The sequence below is a fragment of the Mustela lutreola genome, chromosome 12, assembly GCF_030435805.1.
Source record: "Mustela lutreola isolate mMusLut2 chromosome 12, mMusLut2.pri, whole genome shotgun sequence".
In the NCBI taxonomy this organism is placed as follows: domain Eukaryota; kingdom Metazoa; phylum Chordata; class Mammalia; order Carnivora; family Mustelidae; genus Mustela; species Mustela lutreola.
In genome coordinates, this window is record NC_081301.1 from 71139143 (window position 1) to 71159946 (window position 20804).

The 20804-nt window shown below is 40.7% G+C and overlaps 1 protein-coding gene across 2 annotated transcripts in view; it reads left to right on the top strand.

The window, feature by feature from the left end:
* The first annotated feature begins 6817 nt into the window (after positions 1-6817).
* Positions 6818-20804, top strand: part of FANCC (FA complementation group C) — a 280958-nt gene continuing 266971 nt past the window's right edge. For both annotated transcript variants that reach the window (XM_059141676.1, XM_059141675.1), the window contains exon 1: positions 6818-7024. The gene's annotated coding sequence lies outside the window, so the exon portion shown is untranslated. The remainder of the gene's footprint in view (positions 7025-20804) is intronic.

The window sequence follows — 20804 nt, forward strand, 5'->3', positions numbered from 1 at the left end:
GCAAGTATATATAAAATGTATACTTGCTATATATAAAATGATTTCTTCAGATACATCAAATCTCTGTTGACTTTACATGGAACATGGGAGTGACATGTTCATTATACTTCCATGTAATGAGATTATGTCAGAGAAACTAAATCGAGACAATAAAGGTAATGGGCTTAGCAAAATGCTTAACACATAGTAGGTGCTAATTAAATGCTAATTCATTTTACTTGCCCGTATAGATCTTAGATCTTGAGTAATAAAAGCATAATATATATACATGTGGATGTCATGCTTGAAGTTTGTTCCTTTAACATGCAACAGTTTTTTCCAGCTTTATTGAAATATAATTGACATAGAACATTGTATGAGTTTAAAGTGTAGAACGTGACAATGCGATACACATACATATTGTGAGATGACTACACAACAGGGTTCAGTAACACCTCCACCACCTCCCATAATTACCTTTTCTCTTTCTTTCTTTGGTGAGAACATTTCAGATTTACTGTCTTAGCAGTTTTCAAGTATATAATACAGTATTGTCAAACATTGTCACCAAGCTATACATTAGATCCCCAGAATTTACTCATCTTCCAACTGGAAGTTTATATCCTTTGACTAACATCTTCTTATCACCCCCCACTGCAAACAATTGTTTTGTTGTGCAACTTGAATGTTCTGAAACCTTAATTTAGTACATGAATAAACAGAAAGATGCGCTCTTACTGGAAAACACTAGGCAATTAAAGGGTCAATCTGAAACAGACCCAGGAATGGGATGAAACTTACTTATTTTTGACTTCATAGTTGCCAGAATTAATCAGATCATAAATGTGCATAATTTCTTTTCATTTGGAATTTTTAAGTGCTTATTCTTAGTAGTTCTTTAATTTTAATTTCATGTTAAATGAACCATTATGAAATACTTATGAGGAAAAATATTTTTAAACCATGTGCTCATTTAAAAATTTAATTTAGTACTTTCTGCAGGCAATAAAATGTGCTATATTAGTTACAACACACCATGATTGGTGGGAATGCATGTTCTAAATAGGAATGCAATTTTTACTGAACTAAAGAAAATCAGACAAACACTGCCTTAATATGTGTATATTTTTTGAAACAGAGTGAAAAAAGGACAGTTTTTTTAAAAAGAATATTTAATTTATTAAAGAGAGAGAACATTAGTGGGAGAGCACAAGCAGGCGGAGCAGCAGAGGGAGAGAGAGAAGCAGACTCCCCACTGAGCAGGAAGCTCAAATCCCTGGACACCCCCCCCCCCATCATGGGCGGAGCCAAAGGCACACTTAACCAGATGAGCCACTCAGGTGCCCCAAAATGACAGATTTTTGTTTTCTGGAAATTCTGTGTTAGAGATTGTACAAGGATACATTTGTTTTCCCATTCTACAATGTTGATAGAATTTTAGAAATGGCTAAGAGAGTCCCTTGCCTTCCTCTCTCTTGGTGTGGTTTAGGCCTCCTCCCCTATCTTCATTAGAATGAAACTTGCTATTCTCTTGAGTTTATCTCATTTTAACAGATCTATGTCTACTCATCTATGCTGCTGGAAGGAAAGTTGTTGATGAACCAAAGACAGATCCCTTCACTAGAATAAATTTTACAAGCGCAGAGAATATGGTTTTTTTCTTCTTCTTTTTTTCACCGCGTTAATCCCAGACCCTACCATAGTGCCTTAGCTGAGTTCAGCTGTTAGCAACAGGGATCCAAAATGCTAGTTGAAAAAAACCAGATTTTTCTTTATTGTAAAACAAGCTCAGTGTTAGGCAAGCTAGGTGACTCCGATGAGTACTGTACACCCAGAATCCATTTCTTTTGCTCTGCCATCCTTGTTCCATGGCTGTCATCCTTGGGGGTAACTTATGGTTCAAGACTACTGGAACTCCGGCCATTTTGCCCCACATTAGGTAGGAAGCAGTTGAAAGGGGAAATGGGCTAAAGAGTTCCTTCCTCTTGTCTTGCTACCTTTTAAGAAGCCTTTCTGAAAATCCCATCCAAGAGCTTTCACTTACGTTTTTCTGGCTACAGTTAAGTTAGAGGGCCGCCTAATAACAGGGGAGTCTGGGAAATGTAATTTTTTTAATTGGGCACATTAGCCATGCTAAGTAAAAGTAGTGTTCTCATACTAACAAGGGGAGAAAGTGGTAAAATGAGATCAGTAAGGACAATGTAATGGGTTTTCTGTAAAGCAAATTTATTCCGTTTATAGAACTAGTCTTCGGATTCAGCCCCCCACCCACCCCATCTATTCTTAAACTTAAAAATGTTTTTTTAAAAAATTGACATGATGTTAATTTTTTTTTTCCCCTTCTAAAGTCTTTACCTGACCAGATAATGAATTGTTAACTCTGTTAGTCCTCTAATATTATTGACATTTTACTGGTACAAGAAATTCAAAATCTAGGGAATTCTTGGACTGCACAGGTGACCTGTAAGATTTCTCCTGGCTCCAAGATACACAGATGGATCTGTGTCTTCAACACAGCCTATATGCTTCATACTTTCTGCTAGGTAATACACTGGCTAATTTATCATCTCCCCTGTTAGCCAAAGTGCTAACACCTAGAAACACAAAGAGCTGCCACCTCCAGGTCCATAGACAGGGCCTGCTTTTGTGAAATTGCATAAAGTAAACTTCATTTAAAATGGAGTCAGGAGGCCAGAAGGGGGAGCTCTCACCCTAACATGTGTCCTCTTGCAGGCCACCACCCCAACAAGGGGATTAGAAACCTATAGATTCTTACCTCAGCAAGAGGCAGTAAGATTTTCTCCTACCCCAACAACAGCGCAGCCAATGAGAGACTGTCCCAACTCAACCAATGAAAAGCAAGTATATTTGGAACTCCGAATTTGGACTTTTTGTTTATAACAGCCCCTCAAAATCCCTCCCCTTTGAGACAGTAGTCCTCTCCTTTGTTCTCCAACCTTGCCTTTGGTTTTGCAGAAGCTCGCATGTCCGCAATTGCAATTCTCTTGCTATTCTCAAATAAAACCAATTTTTGCTGGTCAAATAACTGACCGTTTTATTTCTTAACTTCTGCAAAGTTAACACTTTGCAGAAAGAGAGAAAAACTCTTTGGGGCACCTGGTGGCTCAGTTGGTTAGGTGTTCAACTCTTGATTTTGGCTTGGGTCATGGTCTCAGAGGTGTGAGAATGAGCCCGGCATCAGTCTCTTTGCTCAGCAGAGAGTCTGTTTGGGATTCTCTCTTTCTGCCCCTCCCCCTACACTTGTGTGCATGCATGCTCTCTCTCTAAAATAAAAAGAGAGAAACTCATTGAATGATATATAAAGGGGTAATTGTTATGAGGATGTAGGGGAATCTCACAGACAGCCAAGAACAGAAAAATATAGTCAGTTTGCCTTAAAGTTGGGCTTTTAAAAGTTGGGAATGGAAGATATCTCTATTTCTCATGGAATAACATGGCTTTTCAAGTTCTTTTTTGCTTTTCTCTGTGAACCAAATTTCTTTACTACTTATATATTTTTCTTCCCCCAGTAAGTTTTGTTGGCATGGGGGTTTGGCTCCTGTGGTACAATCTCTATTTTGCCATTCCAGATTCCCAGCAATAGCTTCATTGATTCAGTGAGGGTCATGTTACCATTCCTAGTTCAAATAGCTGTGGCAAGGAGTGAGGCAATTAGTACAAATATGTCCTTCTAAAGTATATTCTTTCAGTAGCCCCTAGAGAGTGAGCATGTGAGGAGAGGGAAATTTATGTGTCACAGTTATTGTACATTTTTTTTTCCTCCATTAATCTCCACCTCCAGCCTCCCTCTGGGTCCTGATGTCAGGTCCTTTTACCCCATTAGGGTGGCAGATCGAAGACCTTCACTATTACTTGCACCATTTCTTAAAGCATTTTGTGCACATTCTTTTTGTTTCCTTCTCTAATTCCATGCACATTACTTCAAACAGAATGTTTTAAGAGGAAAGCAATGTGGTGATTACCATACATAAGCCTCTAAAGTCATATCACCTCCTCCCCAACTTCTGCCCCATCAAGAACTTAGGAAGTGGTCTAGTACCAAGCCTGGGGAATGAGGGAGAGCATAGCAAGTGGTAAGAAGCAAAGCACCAGAGTCAATCTATCTGGATTCGAAGGTACTCCTTTACTATTAGTAAAGGCTGTTCTGTGCATCAGTTTCAATAGCTGTGAAATTGGGATATTACCAACCACGTAAGATCACTGTAATAATTAAATAATCAGTTCAAGGCATCAGCCCAGTGCTTGAACTTAAGAAATACTCACTAAATCTTCACAGTTGAGACAGCACAGGCGAGTATCAGAACTGTGGACAATCCAGTGTTGAGATACCATATGAAAACTGAAAACTACTTGGGTGTCTGGACTAATTCTGGAAATATGAGTCTTACTACAATGGTTAGACTCTGAGACAGTTGATTATATTTGTTTGTTGAATTTTAAAACAAGATTTGATATCAGGTACTCTGTGGCACTCACCTGTGATGTTTTTCCCTCTAGAATATAATGATTTTAATGGATAGATTCCATTAGAATAAATTCTAATTATTTATAAGAATGAAATAATTTTCACCTACACAGACTACTTTTCACTTTTGCTACATTATTTAAATATAATTAGACTCTGTACCATAACCAAAACTGTTTCTAGAGGTACACACACTCAGTTTTATAAGCTGATTAAAACTGGAATTTTTTTTTTTTAAGATTTTATTTACTTGAGAGAGAGAAAGAGCACACATGGGCAAGAGGGGCAGAGGGGGAGGGAGAAGCAGACTCCCTGCTGAGCAAGGAGCCTGATGCAGGGCTCCATCCCAGAACCCAGAGAGATAATGACCTGAGCTGAAGGCTGACACTTAACTGACTGGGCCACCCGGGTGCCCCAAAACTAGGATTTGTATCTAGGTATTTCTCAGGAAAATTTTCAGGCATTTTACAAAATGTTCATGTCATTACTGCTTAAAGTATTAGGATAGTTGCATACATATGGATGCCAAAAAAAAAAAAAAAGTATCTGTAAGCCTCCATAAATTTATTTTTATATGTTTATACTATAAATGCTACTAATTTGGGTCTAAACTAGGCCTAAACATGACACCCTTTTATCTATAGTAAAGTTGAATTAGCCTAGCAAATCTTTATTAACCACTAAATCAAAAAGACATATAACTGCAATATGGCAAGACTTCAATTATTATTATTAAAGATTTTATTTATTTGAAACAGAGAGTGAGCATGAGTGGGAGAGGAGCAGAGTAGGAGGGAGAAGAAAAGCCCCCACTAAGCAGGGAGCCCTATGCAGGGCTCAGTCCCTGGGCTCCTGGATCATGACCTGAGCTGAAAGCAGATGCTTATTAACCAACTGAGCCACCCAGGTGTTCTGAGACCTCAATTATTAATACTACAAATACTGGAAATAATTTTTCAGCAAATATGTAAAAGGACCTGAGTACCACAATAGCATTTTCTCTAGGAAATAAATGGCTTCTTTTCTTTGCCGATAGAGGCCAAGTCTTCAATATTAACTTACTCACAATTGTCACCACAAACACAATGACTTTCTCTTTATGGCCAAGGTGCCATGATGAGTGTCACTCAAGTGTGTATCTCTCTACACAGGTTCTGCTTGAGATTTATGCACAATGAGCTATGTACCCATCAATATAGCACACACCTCTTTAATTGGCAAGAATATATTTAACACCTGATTCCTTAATCCAGCTGCAGATCCTCCCTATTTTTGCCTCAAATTCTGGATTGGGTTATTTTTGTATCTCCCTTTATGAAAAAAAAAAAAATATCGTTGCTACCACTCACCTACGGGCTAAGTTTGTCACTTAGGACCTGTGTAAACTTGATGTAACTTAATCCCTGTATTCAATCTCTTCTTATAGAAAGTGGGTATTCCTTCATCACCGAAAGCTGGAAGTGTTTGAATATTTTTATGACATGCATGCACTGCCTTGTAATAAGTTTTTTTGAAAGCACCCATTAAATTGTAGTTTTAAGATTGAGGCACTTGGGGTGCCTGGGTGGCTCAGTCCTTAAGCTTCTGCCTTCCGCTCAAGTCATGATCCCAAGTTCCTGGGATGGAGCCCCGTATCAGACGCCTCCGCGCTTGGCGGGATGCCTGCTTCTTCCTTTCCCACTTCCCCGGCTTGCTCTCTCTTGCTGTCCTTCTGTCAAATGATTAAATTCTTAAAATAAAAAAAAATGCGAGGCACTGATATCTTTCAAAGAAACGTTTTAAAAAGCTTGGTTACGTTCCACAGATTCTTTCTTTGAAACATCTATGAAAAACCTCCATGCACTAAATTTAAAAAACTCACCAAGATAAGCTAATGCTATTAAAAGGAATGGAACTTTACAGAATATTCTTTTCTTTTGGTGGTTTCTTTGAATTTATCTGAAACCCATTCACACTGCATGGAGTTGATTGGGAGGGAAAAGGATTACTAACCCCCAAGATTCCCTTTTTGTGTATGACCACACTACAAAACCAATGCTAGGCCTTGTTTAGTGTTTCTTTTAAAACACTCATCTCCATTTTACGTCCTCTGCATTTTGGACTGAATCCTGCAACACTTGGGCAACAACCTGATTGAAAAACCCCAGGCTTCTCCTCCCCGGGTCTCTCCCGCCATCTAGCCATTGCCACTACTCTGAAAGCTAAGGTAGCTGCAGCTTCCCCAGGATCCCTGGAGCGCGCCAAGCCGGGCCGACTTCCGGCCGGCCGGGCCGGAGCCAGACGCCCCTCCCTCCCCCAAGAGCGCGAGATTCATCGCAATTTTCCCGCGAGGCCGCGGCGAGGCGCGGCACCGTTCGCCAGGCCCCAGAGTGCACTGCGGGTCTAGAGCGCGCGAGCGCCGCTCCACTGCCGAGCGACCGCGGGAAAATTCCAAAAAAGTCAAACAAAACAAAAAACCAGTACGGGGCAAAGCCAAATTTGCAAGCCACAGAACCCGGGCGGAGGCGTCCTTTCTGCCACTGCCCAAACTGCTGAAGCAGCTCTGGCGCAGACCACCCGGTAAGAGAGAGGCCGCAGAACGAGAGCGAAGGCGGCTGCTCCTCTCGGGGGTCTGGCCGACACGTCAGCCTGGGGATGGGGGTGGGGAGGGGAGCGCGGGGAGGGAAGACTCGCGAGAACGTCCGCCGTGCCTGGCGCTTCTAGGTGGCTGAGCCGAGCCCCCGCCGTGTGCTAGGGGTGAAGAGGGGCGGTGGGTAGAGTTTTGAGGTGGCGCCAGTCCGCGGAGGGGCGGGGCGGCGGGCGAGGGGCGGGGACGGAGGGCGGGCCAGGCCCGGAGGTGGAGCCGGCGCAGGGGTCACGCGGACGGGACCCCCCAGAGCTGTGCGACCTCGGAGTGGGCGTTTCGGTTCTTTTTGTTCATTGAACGCTGGCAGCTATGTCTGCTTAAAAGGAGAGGTGCGAAGGTGAATTTCTTCACCCCGGATCCGTGGAGCTGTGAAAATTTGCCTCTTCTAACCCATCACCCTCTACAGCTGGCCGCTTGCTCTCCGTCCCCCTGCCCCCAGGGCGCTGGGAGGGAGTGAGGCTCTTACCCCTTCCCGCCCTTCAGGCCCTTCATCGCAAACGCGGAGGAAGGTTCTGATCGGCGACGGTCTACCGCAACAGTCTTTCTTTGAGCGCTAGGCCAAGTCGCGTCCAAATCCCTGAGGAATTTTTTGGGGGAGGGGGGGTGTTGTTTCTTGGCTTGCTTTTTTGTATTTACGTGGGCGCTTTTATAACCGTGAATCTTCTGTGGTCATCTTGTATGGGTTAGAAGTCTGGAGGAGGAAAAGATCAGGACTTTTTGAAACATGAGAAATTTGGGACCAGAATTTTTAAGGAAAGAGGCCGAGGACTTTTCCAGCAAAGACTTGTATGTGCCAGTGCTTTTCTCCTAATCTGAAACTGTTGTAAGAATCCCTGGCTGCCGGTTTCCTAATAACCTGCCCATTTAGTGCATGCTAACTGATGTGATTGACTTACCATTTATCACATGAGGAGGGCACTGTTGGGCCACCCAACTTCAGCTATTTATGGATGTCACTCAACTTCAGTGATGTGCAGCTCAGAACCTTTTCTCATTATTTCCCTAAAGAGGGGAGGAAAGGTTGTTACAAATGATTGAATTCATACCATGTGTTGGGATCATTTATTACATAAGTTTAGATAGAAAACATGTTCATTGTGACTATCCATTAAACTTACATCAAACGTTTCAATATAATGGACTGTGCCAGATTCACAGGGCAAGAAGCATTTATATGCATCAAAACAGAGTTTGCTTTTCCTCGTTGTATTAAAGATCTCTTTCCCCAGAGTTAGTTAGGTCCTGCTTATTTAGAATTGGACTAATTTTACTTTAGTATATATTACATTTTAATTAATCTTTTTCATTATTCAGTTGTATTTCTCTTGATTTCTTGAAAAACATTTATTAAGGTTCCAGAAAAGAAAGGCAAAGTGTTTTGGAATTTTTTGTACTCTAATGAAAAGCATTAACTGGGTGTGGAAGATGTGTTGCTGCATGTATGTGAAACTGTGCATGTACATTTAAAAATAAATAGTATTTTAAACCAGTTCCATATTTCAGCAAGTAGTTCCAGTAACAATTACACAGATTTTGTATTTATGAAAACCAGCTTCAAGGAGGCCAGCCTGGCCAGTAGAAAGTTGGATTGATTACCTAGGCCACATGGGTAGAAAAACCTCGCATGGTGTGGCAGTTCCAAATTGGTAGTAGTGGAGCCTCAAAGCAGGCTGGAAATCAGTACCAAATGGATTTATAAAATTTAAGTTGGGGTATGTATAGTTTTTGTTCTTGTTTATGGATCTTGAATGACTTACTTTAATATGAAAGAACACCTATGGGAGAGGTACTTTGAGTTAACAGTGCTTCAACAAAACTGTAGTAGAGAAAAAACTTAATTTACAAGAAAAGTTAGATGATGCTACAAATCTTGAGCATTTTATTTTCTACTAGATACCATTTTTTTCTTTTTTATTACTCTGTTTGGAAGAGACCTTGCAGTGTTAACTGATCCATTCTCTTTGGCTCTTCTTAAGTTCTGCTAGGTATGCAGAAATCATTTCCCTCTTAAGGTCTCTGATACAGGAACATCTATAATCTTCCTGGTACCTTTCTCTAGTTACAGGGAAGCCAAGTTCATATGGAAATCACCTTTTTGACTCTGTATACTCTGTTTTCTAAAGAATTAAGTAATTTTTAGTAAATTTTTTTTTTTGGAATTGTGCAGTGATTACTACAATTCATTTTTAGAACATTTATACCACCCTAACAAGTTAGCACATGCAAGTTTGTAGTTGATCCTAGCTGTGGCTTTCAGCTAGGCAATCAGGCAACCATTGATTTGTGTTCTGTCTCTATAGATTAGCCTTTGGGCACCCATATAAATGGATTCTTTCACTTAGCATGATGTTTTTGAGATTTATCCATTTTGTAGCATGTATCAGTACTTCTTATTTATTGCAAAATAGTATCCCATTGTATGGATATACCGCATTTTGTTTATCTGTTCATCTGTTTGTGGAATTGGTGGACACTTGAGTTACTTCTACTTTTTGGCTATTAGGAATAATGTTGCTGTGGACATTCATGTGCAAGTCTTTGCAAATATGTTCTCATTTTTCTTGGATAGATACTTATGAGTGGAATTGCAATGTTGTATCATAAGTTCATGTTTAACTTTTTAAAGAAACTGCCAGACTTTTCGAATGGGGCTGTACCATATTATATTCCCACCAGCAGTGTATAGGGTTTTAATTTTTCCAGAACACCATTTATTGTGTCTTTTTAAAATAGCCATCGTAGTGGTTGTGAAAGTAGTATTTCATTGTGGTTTTATTTTTGTTTTATTTTATTTTAAAAGAAATTTTATTTATTTGACAGGAAAAGAGACAGACAGGGAACTCAAGCAGGGGGATTGGGAGAGAGAGAAGCAGGCTTCCTGCTGAGCAGGGCCAATCTTAGGACCTAGGGTTCATGAAGGCATATCCCAGTGCCCAATGACTGAGCCATCCAGGTGTCCCTCATTGTGGTTTTAATTTGTTTCTCTATTGGCCAATGATGTTGAATATATTTTCATATGCATATTAGCAGTTTCTTTGTCAGTTTTGAAATATCTGTTTTTTATTGGGTTATGTCAACCTTTTAAAGGTAAAAGGTAGGTGATTCAGGCAGCAAAATCAGGTTTATTTAGAAACAGCAGAGGAACCGTAATTCGGGACAAGCAAACTGTGGTGAACCGTAAAAGTCCTGAGAGCAAAGTAGGCATGTCCTTTTTAGAGGAAGGGAGGAAGTTGGGAGGGTCTCTTTTGAACAGAAATTTAATGGAAGAAAACGAGAATTTGAAACGGTGGCAGCTTCTCATTGGCTGTAGGTGAGGGCAGCTTGTTGTTGCTGGGAGGAGAGCAAACCTTCCTTCTTACTGCTGGACTGTGTAAGCTGGGACAAGTGATATGTTGTGAGTCATCTCTTCATGGTTTCAAAATTCCAATTTTGAGTTAGATTTCCTTAACACCTTTTCAAATCTTTGTTAGTATCACTGATCAAAAGTTGAGCCGTCTGTTCCTTGTTAGAATTGTTTTTGTCTTTTGGTGCTAGTAAGGACCTTTCCTGTACTCCCTATGCTGTCCCACAGCATAGGGAGGTGCACAGATTGAAGACCACTGAAGCCATCTTGAGTAACAAGGAATAGTGGGAGGGAGAACTCTCAGGTATTTCTGATTCAAAGTCTGTATCTTATCAAGGTTATAAGCATTGGAGATCTCTTGAAGTGGTGAGGCTGCATCACCCAGGTGGGTATGTCCTTTCTACAAGGCTTTGACAGACAACAGATACAAAGCTTAAAAATGATTATAGAGAATGATATGAGGAGCAGAATAATGACATCAGTATATATAAAAGTCCTGAACCAGGAGCCCAAACCCGAAAGTGACTGGCTATAGAGCAGAGCACCCTAGATCTTCAGGTGGAATTTATCGTAGCTAATTTTATGTGATCGGGTTTCCACTTTGGAGGATTTATCCATGTGCAACAGGTTTTGTTTGCTGTTGCATAAATGCTTCCTTTTTCAGCAAGTAGGTAATCAAAGGCTATATGCATAACTCAAAGATATTGTGGGTTCAATTCCAACACTGTAATAAAGCAAATATTACAGTAAAGTAAATATTGCAATAAGGCAAGTCATGTTTTGGTTTCCCAGTGCATATAAAAGTTTTGTTTATACTATACTGTAGTCTATTAAGTGTATGATAGCATTATGTCTTAAAAAATACATACCTTAATTTAAAAAGACTTTATTACTAAAAAATGCTAACCATCTGAGCTTTCAGCAAGTTATAATCACTGATCACAGATCACTGTAACAAATATAATAATAAGTTTGAAATAGCATGAGAATAACTAAAAGGTGACACACAAAGTGAGCAAATGCTTTCGTAAAAATGGCACTAATAGACTTAACTCTGGGTTGCCACAAACCTTCAGTGTGTGGAAAAAAAAAATTGAAGTATCTGTGAAGTGCTATAAAGTGAAGCACAGTTAAATAAGGAATGCCTGTGCTTTAGCAATTGACCGAGTGTTTGTTGTTGGGCTCCTGTTGTCTTACAGCAGGGCTTGGCAAGTTTTCCCAGTTCCAGAGGGAGATTTCTAGTCCTTTGTTCATTTTGTCCATTGTCATGGAAGTCCACAAAATCACCCTTCTGATGGAGGCAAATCCAGAGTCACATATACCTCCTGGGAGTTACCTTTTTAATATGGCAATGAAGTTTTAGTTGGGAAAACCTTTGTGAGGCTTCAGATTTCTTGTGGATGTCCTTGGGGGCAGTTAGAAATCCAAGTATGCACAGGCTGCCCCTGGTGTTCTACACATTCATAGGCCCAGTAAGAGGCCCAATGATTCACCACAAAGATAAAACCGCATACTGCAAATAGGACTCCTACTGTGGTTTGATTATTAATAATGGTATTAGTTGGGATTATTCAGTTGGCCCTTTTGAGCCCAGGGTCACTGGTTTTTAGGGAATAATTAGGGAGAAACTCTCTTGTTCTGTGGACTCTGTTCTTGAAGGCCGTACAGACAGGGGTTATTTTGCTACAGCAAGCAGCTGTGAGGTAGTAGTGAGAATGGGGAACTGTACACGAGTGGAATGGGTGTAATGAGTTGCATTGAGAGTTATGATGGGACAGAGGGTAGAGAAGATCTGTAGAAACTGTTGTAGAAATTTGACTCAGAAAGAAATATCTTCACCTCCCTCCCCTCTAGCAACCCTCAGTTTGTTTCCTGTGATTAAGAGTCTCATGGGGGGGATGGGGTAAAAGAGTGATTTTATGAACACTGAGTATTATTCTAAGACTGATGAATCACTGACCTCTACCTATGAAACCAATAATATATTTTATGTTAATTAATTGGATTTAAATTTTTTAAAAACTTTGCTTGGGGGAAAAAAAAATGAAAGAAACACCCTGAAGGATGAGGGTATAGTTAGTGGTTGCATTGGAGATGGAGGCAAAGTTGGCTTCAGGGAAGACTAGAAGTTCACAGTTGTCATGGACCGATCCGGGTTTCTGATGGCAGATCCAACAGTGAGAAATTCTTCCCCTTTTGCCAGGGAAAGGGAAATGTGGTGTCTCTCCCAGTCGGATGGGGTGGAAGCCAGCAGTGTGGGCAATGAAAGGATTCACCTGAGGCAGAACAAAGGTGATAGAAATTTATTTAATTTTATTTAATACACCCAAGGAAGCAGGAGGCAAGATAGCGAAGGAAAGATTGTCTGCCACGGTAGTAGGTTTTTAAAGGTGGAAGGTGAGGAGGTATGGGGACATGGAAGTTTCCCTTTTTTGGTAACTGACTGGTTGTAAGTAGCCATTTGGTCAGTTAGGGCTTATGGGTATTTGGAGGTGGGTGGGTGGTCAGTTAGGGCTTATGGGTATTTGGAGGTGGGTGGCCAAGTTTCCACTGCTCAAACCTTTTGGCCAAAGATGGCTTCTACAAAATGCAGACAAGGTCATTGTCTCTCCAGCATAGAGAAGAAGAAAATAAGGCGAGAAAAAGCAGAAAGGAGAGAATGTACAGGTCTACCCTCATCATCTTGGGAAAACTCTGCTTTAGCTGTTGTTTGCTTCAGTTCCTGGAAATCCTTAATTTTAGGTCACCATTTGGTGTGCATGTTTAGTCCGTGTTTGAGGGTTTCTTTAGATGAAACCCATGGATCCAGGAGTCAACTACATGGAATTTGCAGGCATAAGAATTAGTCAATAATTACCTTTCTAGTGTGGTTGAGGAGTCTTTTTGAAGTTGTCCTTTCTAATAAAGGACATCCCGAGATTACAGGATGTTGTGCTTGGGGTCTTCATCTCCTGGGAACATGCTGTGAAAAGATTGTTCTGTTAGTGCATTACTGTTTTCAAGGGATGTAATTAGACCTTTGCAGTACTGAAGTATATCTCCTTTTATTAGGTGTGGGTCAAAAAATGTTGAAGCTACATTTGCATAGGGCACTCAATAATTATCTCAAAGGTGAGAATTTGTGGATTCCAAAGGGGTGGATCTGAGATTAAGAAGGACTAAGGCAGTTCTTTTGGCCAGGGTATTTGAAAGTTTTCCACAAATTTTGCCAATTGAGTTTTGATTTTGCTGCTGTTTTATTCAGTTAGTCCTGAAGACTGAGGATGATAAGTAAAGGAAGGATGTGAAGGATGATAATTGACAGTGAAAATGCTACAGAGCCAGCCAGACATCACAGACTCACCATGTATTTGACCACTACAATGAGTTTCTTGATCACTGTAGGGTTTAAGAGGGGTTCCTCAGGTAGGGATGATTTTTTTTTTTCCCAGTTGGATTTTAGCTACTGAAGAGGAAAGTTGCTTATCTTTAAAAGTTAAAGGTTCAGTTTAGCTACTGAAGAGGAAAGTTACTTACCCAGTGGGAAGACATATGAATCATTGCCAAGACATATTTGTACCAATGAAATGGACGTAGCTGAATAAAGTCTATTTTCCAAACCTTGAATGCAAACCATTTGGCAATTTAAAGTACCCAGGAGCAGTGAGGCTAGGTTTCCCTGGATTGTGTTTTGGGCAAGTGGGGTAGTCAGAGTAGGCCTTTTTTTGTGGCTTTGCTAATATTTCCCCATTGGTATTGACTCAGAAACCTTATCATTTTATCCATAGACCACTGGTTTAGAGCATGTACAGTCGTCACTAATGGGAACTTTAAAAATAAACTCAAAATGGATTAAAGACCTAAATGTGAGACCTGAAATTATAAAATTCCTAGAAGAAATTTCTTTGTAATTTCTTTGACATTGGCCATAAAAAATTTTTCTAGATATGTCTCCTGAGGCAAGGGAAACAAAACCAAAAATAAACTATTGGGAATATATCAAAATAAAAAACTTTAGCACAGTGATGGAAACCATCAACAAAACAAAAGGCAACCTATTGAATGGGAGAAGGTATTTGCAAATGGCATATCCAATAAGGAGTTAATATCTGAAATACATACAGAGGTTAGACAATTGAACACCAAAAAAAAAAAAAGAAAAGAAAATCCAATGAAGAATGGGCAGAGGACCTGAATAGACATTCCTCCAAAGAAGACATACAGATGGCTGAAAGACATAGGAAAAGATGCTCAACATCAGGGGCGCCTGGGTGGCTCAGTGGGTTAAGCCGCTGCCTTCGGCTCAGGTCATGATCTCAGGGTCCTGGGATCGAGTCCCACATTGGGCTCTCTGCTCGGCAGGGAGCCGGCTTCCCTCTCTCTCTCTCTTTGCCTGCCTCTCCATCTACTTGTGATTTCTTTCTGTCAAATAAATAAATAAAATCTTAAAAAAAAAAAAGATGCTCAACATCACTAACCATCAAGGAAATGCAGATCAAACCCTCCCTGGGATATCACCTTACATCTGTCAGATGGATGAAGTAAAAAAGACAGGAAATAACAAGTGTTGATGAAGTTGTGGAGGAAAAGGAACCCTTGTGCACTGTTGGTGGGTATGCAGATTGGTGTAACCATTGTGAAAAACAGTATGGAGTTTCCTTGAAAAAATTTTTTAAAAATATTTATTTGATAATGAGAGACACAGCAAGAGAGGGAACACAAGCAGGGGGAGTGGGAGAGGGAGAAGCAGGCTGTCCGCTGAGCAGGAAGCCTGGTCCGGGACTCCATCCTAGGACCCTGGGATCATGACCTGAGCCAAAGGTCACTTAATGACTGAGACACCCAGGTACCCCTCGAAATATTAAAAATAGAATTATCATGATTTAGTAATCGTACTGCTGCTATTTACCTAAAGAAAATGAAAGCATATATATTTTGAAAAGACATATACACCCTGTGTTTATTGCAACATTAGTTACAATAGCCAAGATATAGAAATAAGCATGTCCAGTGATAGATGAATGGATGAAGGTATGGTGTACACACACACACACACACACACACACACACAGGAATATTACTCAGCCATAAAGAAGAGATCTTTCCATTTACAGTAACATGGATATACCTAGAGGGTATAATACTCAGTGAAATAAGTCAGGCAGAAAAAGACACACATGTGATTTTACTCTTACATGGAATTTAAGAAATAAAAACAAATGAACAAACAGAAAAAAGAGGCAAAACCCCCCCCAGATTCCTAAATACAGAGAATAAACTGGTGGTTGCCAGAGGAGAGGTGGATGAAGTGATGGGAAATAAATAAAGACTAATAAGAGGTATACTTATCTTGATGAATATTGAAGAATGTATAATAGTGTTGAATCATTGTGTTACAAACCTGAAATGAACATAATACTTGTTTATTGTATGTTAATTTAAAAAGGGAAGAAAGAGGGGCACCTGGGTGCTCAGTGGTTTAAAGCCTCTGCCTTCGGCTTGGGTCATGATCCAAGGGTCCTGGGATTGAGCCCCGCATGGGGCTCTCTACTCAGTGGGGAGCCTGCTTTCTCCTCTCTCTCTCTGCCTGCCTCTCTGCCTACTTGTGATCTCTGTCAAATAAATAAATAAAAATCTTTAAAAAAAAAAAAAAAGGGAAGAAAGAACTAGAATTACAGAATTTCTGGCAGGATTGAGCTTTTATTTGGCCCCAAACACAAGTTTCTCTTTTTATCATACCTGCCACCATTTGATTGCCAATATTGTTTTTCCTTTTTTGGTGCTGATTGTCTCTAGTCAGTCTCTCCAGGCTACCCTTTGGAGGTGAGTTCCTTTGGACCATAACAGAGATTTGACTTCTGGACCCTATGAGACCAGGATTTTTTGTGGAAAAGTCAGTGAGGTGATTTCCTGTACCTTTCAGAGAGTCAAGCTTAGAATGCCCCTGGACCTTAATACTAGCCAAAGCAGCAGATAAGAATATAGCATCCAATAATTACTGAAGTTAAGGGCCGTTTTCAGTTTTATCTCTGCTGGAAGTAAAAAAGCCACGTTGTTTATATAACATTCCAAAATCCTGAGCCACTCCAAAGGCATGTCTATTCTTAGTGAACATGTAGTGAAAATGTTATCCTAAGCCCTTGCTTAGGATACAGCCCTAAAGATTGCATATAATTTGACTTCATGGGCTGAAATAGCCAAAGGCAGAGGTGCTGCTTCAATTATTTCAAAAGTTGATACCTCATACTCAGCACAATATTAACAATTTTCATCTTTCAGGTAAGGACCATTGGTGAGCCATGAAAAGTCAGTGTTCTCTGAAGTTTTCTGTAAATCATCATGTGGGGCAGCAGGTGATTTGTCAGTATTTAGTAGTTGTGGGGGGCTTTCATCAGTAGAGGAGGGGAGAAGATTAGCAGGATTAAGGTTACTATAGTGAACAAGAGTGATATAAGGGGCAGTTAATGGGGTGATTTTATAGGAAGTGAAGTGGCTAAATGAAAGATGTTTTGTATGATGAGAGTTAAGAAGAGTTTTGACAGCATGTGGCACAAAGATGGTTAAAGGGGATCCCATGATTGTTCCTTCAGTGGCCTTTACAAGAAAGGCAGTAGCAGGTATAGCAGTGAGGAAGGGGGATATCCCTAGGCTACAGGATTTAGTTGTTGACTGTAATATCCTGTGGGTTGGTGGTGCTTCTCATGTTTTTGGGTGAGTATCCCAAGGGCATTCCATTTTTTGTATACAGCCAATAAAGGGAGTTGATAATTGGGGTGTCCAAGGGCCAGGAGATGGTTATTTTTTTTTTTTTTAAAGATTTATTTATTTATTTATTTGACAGACAGAGAGGCAGGCAGAGAGAAAGAGAGAGAGAGAGAGAGAGAGAGAGAGAGAGAGAGAGAGAAGCAGGCTTCCTGCGGAGCAGAGAGCCCGATGCGGGGCTCGATCCCAGGACCCTGAGATCATGACCCGAGCCGAAGGCAGCAGCCCAAACCACTGGGCCACCCAGGCGCCCCTGGGAGATGGTTATTAAACGAAATCTTTCAAGATCTGAAAAGTCATGTAATCACATTCTTCCTAGGTTAGAAGTTTTTAAGCAAGTTTTTTTTTTTTTTTTTTAAGATTTTATTTATTCATTTGACAGACAGAGATCACAAGTAGGGAGAGAAGCAGGCAGAGTGAGAGAGGAGGAAGCAGGCTCCCTGCTGAGCAGAGAGCCCGATGCGATGCGGGGCTCAATCCCAGGATCCTGAGATCATGACCTGAGCCGAAGGCAGAGGCTTTAACCCACTGAGCCACCCAGGTGCCCTTAAACAAATTTTATAAAGGTTGGGCCATAAGGGAAAAGTTTGGGATCCAGTTGCAACAATAGCCTGTCAACTTGAGAAAATCTCACAGCTGATATTTAGTATTTGGGCTTTGAGAAGTTCAGGGTGCCGTGAAGCCTGTGTGATCTAGAAGCTGTCCTTATTCTAAGGTTAAATGTTTTAAGTATCAAATTTAAATTCAAACAAATTACAATTTTTTAAGAGGCTTTCTATCCCTTTTTGGCTTGGAGTTCTAGCAAACACGTTATCTAATTATGAGGAGGCTTGGGAAGAGGAGCAGAGAAGTAAGTCATCCACATATGTTATTAAAGTAGAGTCTCCAGGGAATTTGGTATCATCTGGCTCGGGCTTTAAGGTTTGTGACAAATAAGGGTTTTCCATGAAACTCTGGGGCATTATTGGTCAGGTTATAGTGCTGTTCTTCCCAAGCAAAGGCAAAAAGATACTTACTAATTTTATTTACTGGGATACCGAAGAAAACACTTCATCAGTCAATCATGGAAGAAAATTTGCTCTCAGTAGGGATGGAAGCTAATACGGTGGGGTTAGGGACAACAGAGTGGCAAAGCAATGACTATATTGTTTATGGCTCAGGAGTCCTGATGAGCTTCCCTCTGTGGCCATTTGGTTTCTTCACAGTTAAAATGGTGTTGCCTGGTGCAGGGGATAAGGAGGGACGGGGTCTAATAGACTTCTGTAATTGCCTTAATGCCTTGAAGGGCCTCTTTATTTATAGGGTATTGGTTAATTCTGGGTAGAGATTTTGAAGAATTTGTTTGGATCTTTAACAGGAGGTGCACTATGGATCCTGTAAATATCAGTTGAGGATTTTGCCATAGAGAGGATGGTAGCTGATCCACTAGGGACAAATGATTAATGTCCTTGGAATAGCTATATTGATATCAGAGATGGAGGAAATAAAAGACGTTGAAGGGTCATCTGTCTTATCCAGTTCGCTATTTCAGTTGCTGCTGTCAAATTCTAGAATTATTTTCACCTTTTGGAAGAAAAATTCCAGCATGATATTTTTCTAAGAAATCTTGGCCCAATAAATGAACAGGGCCAGAGAAACTAAGGAGAAAAGGATGGGTATCTCTGAAGGTATTTTGGGTACATTTGAAAGCCTCCAGGTACCAATTAAGATAGGGATCCCATTTAGTCTGTTTAATTTTAGAGCTCTGGTCTTCTAATTTGGTTCTGAAAAATAAAAGTTTGGGTGATTGAAGGTTCTCCACTATGGCCATTGGAGTTGTAAGTTATCCCACTTAGTTAAGGATGCACAAGAGGGGGGACTGTAGTTTTTGAACATAAAACTGACTGGCATCCCAGAAGGAGGACTGTCTTGAGAGAATTTACAGGATTGGGATCTTCTTATACTTCAAAAACAGAAGTTCAGAATATAAATGAATATCACTAAAAGGACTATACCTTCAAGAAAACAGATTGCCAATTAAGTGGAGAGCTCAACAAAAAGGAGGGAGCTTGAAGCTGAGAGAAGACTTTCTGAACTGAAAGGAAGAAGACAAATCAAGCAGAAAGCAATAAGGGGTACAAGTGGGTGCCATATGTGGTTCTAGGGGTTGTTAGTTCCTCTTGGGTTCATTGCCTTTGGATTCTGACACCAGGAAATGTCAACCTTTAAAAAAAAAATGTAAGTGAATAACCAGCAAAATCAAATTTAGGGGCACCTGGGTGGCTCAGTGGGTTAAGCCTCTGCCTTCGGCTCAGGTCATGATCTCAGGGTCCTGGGATTGAGCCCGGCATTAGGCTCTCTGCTCAGCAGGGAGCCTGCTTCCCCCTCTCTCTCTGCCTGCCTCTCTGCCAATTTTTTATCTCTGTCTGTCAAATAAATAAATAATGGGCACCTGGGTGGCTCAGTGGGTTAAAGCCTCTGCCTTCGGCTCAGGTCATGGTCCTGGGGTCCTGGATCGAGCGCTGCATCGGGCTCTCTGCTCAGCAGGGAGCCTGCTTCCCTTCCTCTCTCTCTGCCTGCTTCTCTGCCTACTTGTGATCTCTGCCTGTCAAATAAACAAATAAAATCTTTAAAAATAAATAAATAAATAAATAAAAATCTTTTAAAAATCAAGTTTATTTGGAAATAGCTGAGGAATTGCAATTCAGGAGAAGGAAACTATGGTGAACGATAGGCAAATCCTGAGATTACAAGTAGGCAGAGAGGCAGGCAGAGAGAGAGGAAGGGAAGCAGGCTCCCTACCAAGCAGAGAGCCCGATGCAGCGCTCGATCCCAGGACCCTGAGATCATGACCTGCGCCAAAGGCTGAGGCTTTACCCCACTGAGCCACCCAGCCTCCCCCCGCAACTTTCTCTTAATAAATAAAATCTTAAAAAAAAAATGGAGAGGAACATCCTTTTATAGAGGAAAGGAGGAATTTGGAGGGGTTGTTTTGGACAAAGTTCATTAGAAGAATATGAGAGTTCACAATGTTCGTGGCTATTCATTGGCTGTAGGCGAGTGAAGTGATGACAGCCTCTTATTGGCTACAGTTAAGGATGGTTGTTGTTGTTGGGGGCCTGTAGCTTGTTGTGCAGAGAGGAAATCTTTCTTCTTGCTGGACCAAGCAAGCTGCAATAAATGGGTCTATGTGAAAGCTCTCCTTTCATGGCTTCCCAGTTCCAATTTTGAGTTAGGTTTCCTTTTTTTTTTTTTTCCCTAAGATTTTATTTGTTTATTTGACAGAGAGAGATGATGAGTAGACAGAGAGGCAGGCAGAGAGAGAAGAGGAAGTAGGCTTCCTGCTGAGTAGAAAGCCCAATGCGGGGCTCGATCCCAGGTCCCTGAGACCACGACCTGAGCCGAAGGCAGAAGCTTAACCTATTGAGCCACCCAGGCACCCCTTGACATAGGTTTCCTTAACACATTTTTCACAGTTGATTGTCTTATTACTGGGTTGTAAGCATTCTGTGTAGATTCTGAATAGGAGCCCATTATCAGACACATGTTTTACAAATAATTTCTCTCATTCTGTTACTTGTCTTTTCATTTTCTTCATGGTATCTTTTGACGTACAGAAGTTTTAATTTTGAGGAAGTCCGTTTTATGGT